We start from the raw sequence: 6,512 nt of genomic DNA on the forward strand, positions 1-6,512 counted from the left end.
GCTGGATGAGGAAATCTCTATTTAGCAAGCAATAGTCATAGGGGGACAAAAACCCACTGCCTTCAACAAACACATAGGTTTCCCACCTCTGCACAAACATCCTATGCCAAATGGATCCATGGCCCCTCTGTTCCTCCAAGTAATTTTTGCACTTCTTTGCTAGTTCAAGTAGATATAAATAGATAATAGCTCCTACAGAAGAGAGCTGCTGATTCTATCACTGCTGTAGCCAAATTTACCTGTGCTATTACAGGTAGCCAAATTCAGCAATATCATAGGCCTAATCTAAGCTAGTTTCAGAAGTCTTTCCTCTACTGTATGGGGTAGCTTGGCATCAAACTCAAACCATCAATCTTGAACATTAGGCAGCTTTACTTGCTGAGACATTTTACAGGCTTCAACTGTCATTTTCTATGGAGAGTCATTGGAATCTACTCTGTAAAGTAAAGGAATTGTCCTTTACTTCACAGTAAACTGTGTTTTTATTTTACTATACTGATTTTCTAGAATGCATTTCTAGTAAGGCATTTGGAAGGTGAATGATGACAGTAATGATAAACAGAGTATGGGTTTTGCCAGGGATTTCTTTATGACCAATTGTTTTACTTTCAAAGAGCCATAGTCTCCTGAGAGGCTCTGCCAGATCCTGACCAATACAGATGGGGATGCTTGCAGCCAACCATCAGACTGAGCATGGGGATATCAATGGAAGAGTTAGGTGAAGGACTAAAGGAGTTGAAAGGGTTTTCAATCTTATCAGAAGAACAACAATATCAACCAACCAGACCATCCAGAACTCCCAGTAAATAAACCAGCAAGAGAAAACTACACATGGAGAGACCCATGGCACCAGCTGCATATGTAGCATAGGATGTCCTTATCTGGCATCAATGTGGGGGAGGCACTTGATCCTATGAAGACCAATGTCACAGTATAGGGAAATGCTTGGGCAGTGATACAGGAGAGGGTGGGTAGGTGGTGAAGCACCATCATAAAAGTAGGGGGAAGGAAAATGGGATAGGGCGTTTGTGGAGGGGAAACCAGGAAAGGGGATAACATTTGAAATGTAAATAAATAAAATAACCAATAAAAATATATAAACCCTCAATTTTTTTTTCAAAAATAATGTTGTTTAATGATCACTGGTCATGATCTCTAACAGGACTGGATGCTAGAACTCTACAGTCACTTACTATTAGACTGGAAATCTACAACAAAAATAAACATTTTATAAACTTTTTGCAAAATGGCTCTTTTGAAAATCCATTCAACTTTGATCAGGATTAGCTAAGCCAATGCAAGGTCATCATGCTTCATGAAAATGAGAGTCACAGAAACTTATCCCGGGGATGAGCAGGAGTATTCATGTCTGTGCTATGTCCTGATGTGAAATGACTACTGAACAGGATTTGATGTACTTGTAAAGATATGCTTGTGATAGTAGCTTTTACCCTGGACATATTCAAGTAAGCAAGGTAGTGGGGCTGGAAATGGCTTGACATGGCTCCAAAATTGTCTGGCTTTGTCTTTACAACTCAGTCCAGGTTTCAAGGATGCTCATGTGTCCAAGAAAAAAAAACAGCTTTGTAAAGATTTGCCTGCAGGGAACATGCACATGTATGTAGGCAAATACACATCACCATAGAATCCAGTGGCCAGTGATTATTTTCATAATCCTGTTCCTGTAGGTGTTTTCTTGGTGCTATATTTAAATGAACATCAGTATCTCTTCTTGTGAAACAATTTTGTGGAATGTGAAGGAAGATTATTTTTCAGCCATTGGTGCCTATAGATAACATCGAGTAAATAAATACTTGCTGTTTTTTTTTTTTCTAGGTACTGCTGGACTGAATTGGGTATGCAAAACAGTAGAATGATATGCATTTATATGGTAAGAACAGGTTTGGCTCCTCTAGCTTAAGTTGTCTTTATTTCAGTATTTATCAGAGTTTTGCCCAATTAACTAAATAAAGGTCAAAGAAAAGTCTAACTACCTTCAGAATAGAATAAGATCCCGTGTGCATTTCTACAAAAGTATACATCCATTCCTGTTATTCCTTACATGCCTACAACTAGTGCTCTCTGTCTCTATTTTACAAAGATAATTATGTTTATTCTTTGGGAATTATACACATGTACACTGCATATTATGATCCTATACATCCCCTGTCCCTTCTGAATGCCTTCCAATATATAACAAATCAAGTTCTCTTTCACAATTTCATGTCCTTCTGTTCTGTTTATATATGTGTAGAAGTGTCAGCATGCTTGCATGTGGATATAAGTGGAGATGCCTACCAGAGAAATCACTTTGCCCAGAGCTAATGTTTCAGGCAATTATGAACTGTCCAGTGGGGTTCTTAGAATCAAACAGAGGTCCTCTGTGAAAGCAGTGTGTGCTTTTATCTAATGAGACACCTTCCCAGGACCTCATATAAATGTGTCCCTCTATTTTATCTGTAGACCCCTCAAAGTCTAGTTAGTAATCCATTTGAGGATAGACAACCCACAGTGTCTATACCTCAAAAGATGAATGACTATCACTTGAATAATAGCCATCTGCTAGCTCTCTGCTGGCAGGTCTAGGTTGAGAGGAGAGAACCCAGTCCAGCAGGAGGCTCTTTGGGGCTGACCTGGTGAGTGTCTTGGCTCAGATCTCCTGCTGTCCCAAGAATAACCAACATGATCCAAGAATCTGTCAAAGCAGGAACTCATTTAATTTTATCAAACTTATTTTAAAGGGCTGAGAGAGGAGGTGGGGATTTGCTGAGAAGTGATGACATATGGGGAGGGGAAATGTGACAAAAGATATATGAAGTGACTAACAGAGCCAACAAAATTATTCTACATTAGCAGTAGCTAGGCAAAGTCAGGATTAAGCAGGTTGGCCTGAGTCACTCCAGTACAGAAGTGATTGAGACAGTCTTCAAAACTCGAGCCAGGAATGAAGTATCCACATTTTGGTCCTCCTTCTTCTTGAGTTTCTTGTGGTTTGTCAATTGTACTTCGTGCATTCCGAACTTCTGGGCTAATAACCACTTATCAGAGAGTGCATACCATGTGTGTTCTTTTGTGATTGAGTTACGTCACTCAGGATGGTATTCTTCAGATCCATCCATTTCCCTAAGAATTTTCATAAATTCATTGATTTTAATAGCTGAGTAGTACTCTATTGTGTAGATATACCACAATTTCTGTATCCATTCCTCTGTTGAGGGACATCTGGGTTGTTTCTAGTTTCTGGCTATTATAAATAAGGCTGATATGAACATGGTGGAGCATGTGTCCTCATTACATGTTGGAGCATCTTTTGGGTATATGCCCAGGAGTGGTATAGCTGGGTCCTCTGGTAGAATCCAGTCTGATATAATTGCCTCCTGAGAGGCTCTGACAGTACCTGACTAATACAGAAGTAGAGGCTCACAGCCTTCTATTGACCTGAGTACAGGGTGCCCAATGAAGGAGCTATAGAAAGGAGTGAAGGAGCTGAAGGGTTTGCAGCCCCTTAGGATGAACAATATGAACTAACTAGTACTCTCAAAGCTCCTAGCGACTGCTTCCTTCTGCTCAACCATAGTTCTGTTTTAATTCTGTGACGTTCATCATCCTGCATAATTGTAAAATTGAGTTTCACAGTTACATAGAAGAGCCTGTTTTAATACTACTGTACAAAGGTACCATGGCCAGTAGGTGGAGCACTTTTGTGGATTCTGCTTTACCTTGTACAGGACTTTGATTCTCTGAGTTTTTGATGAGAATGGTTGTACAATATTTAGCAAATGAATATTACAGTGAAGCAGGTGATGGTGGGGCTTTGTGTTCTCCTAAAGACCTCAACTGCCTTTCCTCCATTACAAAGGCAGACACTATGTTTCCAAAAGTATTGAAAGGCACCTATAAAAGGGGCCTAGGTACTGTTTTCTAGGTCTTTTCAAACCTCCTGTATTAGTTGGTGCTCTCTTGAGGAAAGCATGGAAGAAAATTATAATGAATATAATATCCCAACCTTAGCCCTGAGAGCGGCAGAGACATCAGGTCCTTATTAAATTCCTGAATTAAATCAGCCATGCAGCTGTGCCAGACCCCAGATGATTTGCATGTTTGAGAAACACAGCCCACCGAACTCTGCCTTCTTAAAAGACTGTGTACACAATATGGTATTTGGTCCCATGACACAGGATAGTCATAATGGCTCCATTTCAACTAGCAGGGCTGCTGATGATCTGGCTCCAAGATAAGATGAACTATATCAGAAACAGATTCAGAAGTGTACCTGATACTTCAGAAAAGTTATGTTTTAAATATGATTAACAGTATATATTTGATGTGTATTTCCAATATCAGGCATGAGATGTGACATCCAGATAACCCAGTCTCCATTCACACTGTCTGCATCTGTGGGAGGTAAAGTCACCATCAGCTGCACAGCAAGTCAGAGTATTAGCAATTACTTAGCCTGGTACTAGCAAAAAGTTGGAGAAGTTCCCCAAATCCTGATATATAATGCAAAACTTTTACAATCAGGCATCCCATCAAAGTCCAGTGGCAGTGGATCTGGCACAGATTTCACACTCAGTATCAGAATCCTGCAACCTGAAGATGTTGCCACATATTTTTGCCAGCAGTATTACAGTGGGATCCACTGTGATACGTCACAACATAAACCATCCAAAGATGCAGAAGTGTCAGCCTGGGTTTTCCCAGCTGTTCTTATGTTTCCTACTATTGCTGACATAATGTCTAATATGCACCCAGTCTTTGAAGAACTTTGAAAAGTTTTAGTAGAAGAAGCCCATGACACTGTTCTGTATAGCATATGCCTCATCACCCAAGACATGACTGAGTCCCTCTAGATTTCATGAACTGTAGAAGTTGTTGTACCTGAGTAATCTAAGTGACATTGTCTGTTGGGATTTTCATATATCTAAACAAATGTCATTATAGGTCATGAAAATACTACCTGGTCTTAAAAAGATAACTGGTGTGTACAGAAGGTCTATAGACTAGATTTGGAAGGTAAAAAGTGGTATGCAATTTTGAAGCTTAAGATAGAGAATACTATAATGTTCATTTTGAAATCAGATCTTAGTTACACATCAAAAATTTGCTATTTAAGTATGTGGTCTTAAGACCTATTACAAAAGCTCAGTCTAATGATTCTCATGACCCTTATGGATTCTTGCCTTTATGTAGACTTTACCCTATCCATGCACCTGTTTCTAGGTGAAAGCAGATTTTACTACTTTATTTCTCTTCCATGTCATAAGCCTGATTCCATATTTTAAAATTAATAATTGCTTTTTCATTTGAGAAATGTTAGAAAGGTTTATGCTTTGATGAAAAAATGAATGTAAACTTTTATTATTTTAATAATGATTCTTTATTTAGAGCTTTTAATAAACTCACATACTAGTGGTATACCCCCTTTGCTCCATAATCTCACCAGCATGAGCTGTCACTTGAGTATTTGAAATTAACCATTCTGTTGAGTATAAGATGAAATCACTGTGCTGTTTTCATTTGGATTTCCCTAATGGCTAAGGCCATTGAACATTTAAGTTCTTCTCAGCTGTTCAAGATTCCTCTGCTGAGATTTCTGCTTAGCTTTGTAACTGATATTGTAATTGGACTATTAGATTTTTATCATCTAACTTCTTGAGTTCTTTATATTTTTTGGATATCATCCCTCTTGGATGTTATGTTGGTGATGATCCTTTCCAAATGTGTAGGCTGCCATTTTGTCCTATCGACAATGTCCTTTGCATTTTATAAGCTTTAGAGTTCCATGAGTTTCCACCTAGTGCAAATTTGTGCAATCACTCAGGAGAACAGTGTGGTTATTTTCCAGAAAATTGGAAACAGTTCTACCTGAATATCTAGCTATACCACACTTGGCATATACCCAAAATATGTTGCACCACACCACAGGGACATGTGCTGCATGATGTTTATAGCAACTTTATTTGTAATAGCCAGAAACTGGAAACAACTGAGATTTCCCTCAACTGAAGAATAGATACAGAAAATATGGTTCATATTGTTGTTCGTCCTAAGGGGTTGCAAACCCCTCAGCTCCATAGGTCCTTTCTCTAACTCCTTCACTGGGGACCATGTACTCATTTCAATGGATGGCTGTGAGACTCTACATCTGTATTAGTCAGGTACTGTCAGAGCCTCTCAGGAGATAGTTATATTTAGGCTGGCTTGTCCTTACTTCAGTCTCTGCTCCATAAACTCCCAGGGACTCAACCACCAACCAAGGACTGCACATGGTGGGTCTGATTGTTCTGGCAGTACGTGTATAGTAGAGGATTGCAAATTCGATCATCAATAGGAGGAGAGGACCTTGGCCCTGTGAAGTTTCTGTGCCACAGTGTAGGGGAATGCCAGGGCCAATAAGTGGGAGAGGATGTGGTGGCATTCATGCGGAGGGGAAAGGCAACAGGGGGTTGTTCTTGTTGTTTTTGTTTGTTTGTTTGTTCGTTTTTTGGAGGGAAAACTGGGAATGGAGA

Source organism: Mastomys coucha, unplaced genomic scaffold (genome assembly GCF_008632895.1).
Source record: "Mastomys coucha isolate ucsf_1 unplaced genomic scaffold, UCSF_Mcou_1 pScaffold20, whole genome shotgun sequence".
In the NCBI taxonomy this organism is placed as follows: Eukaryota; Metazoa; Chordata; class Mammalia; order Rodentia; family Muridae; genus Mastomys; species Mastomys coucha.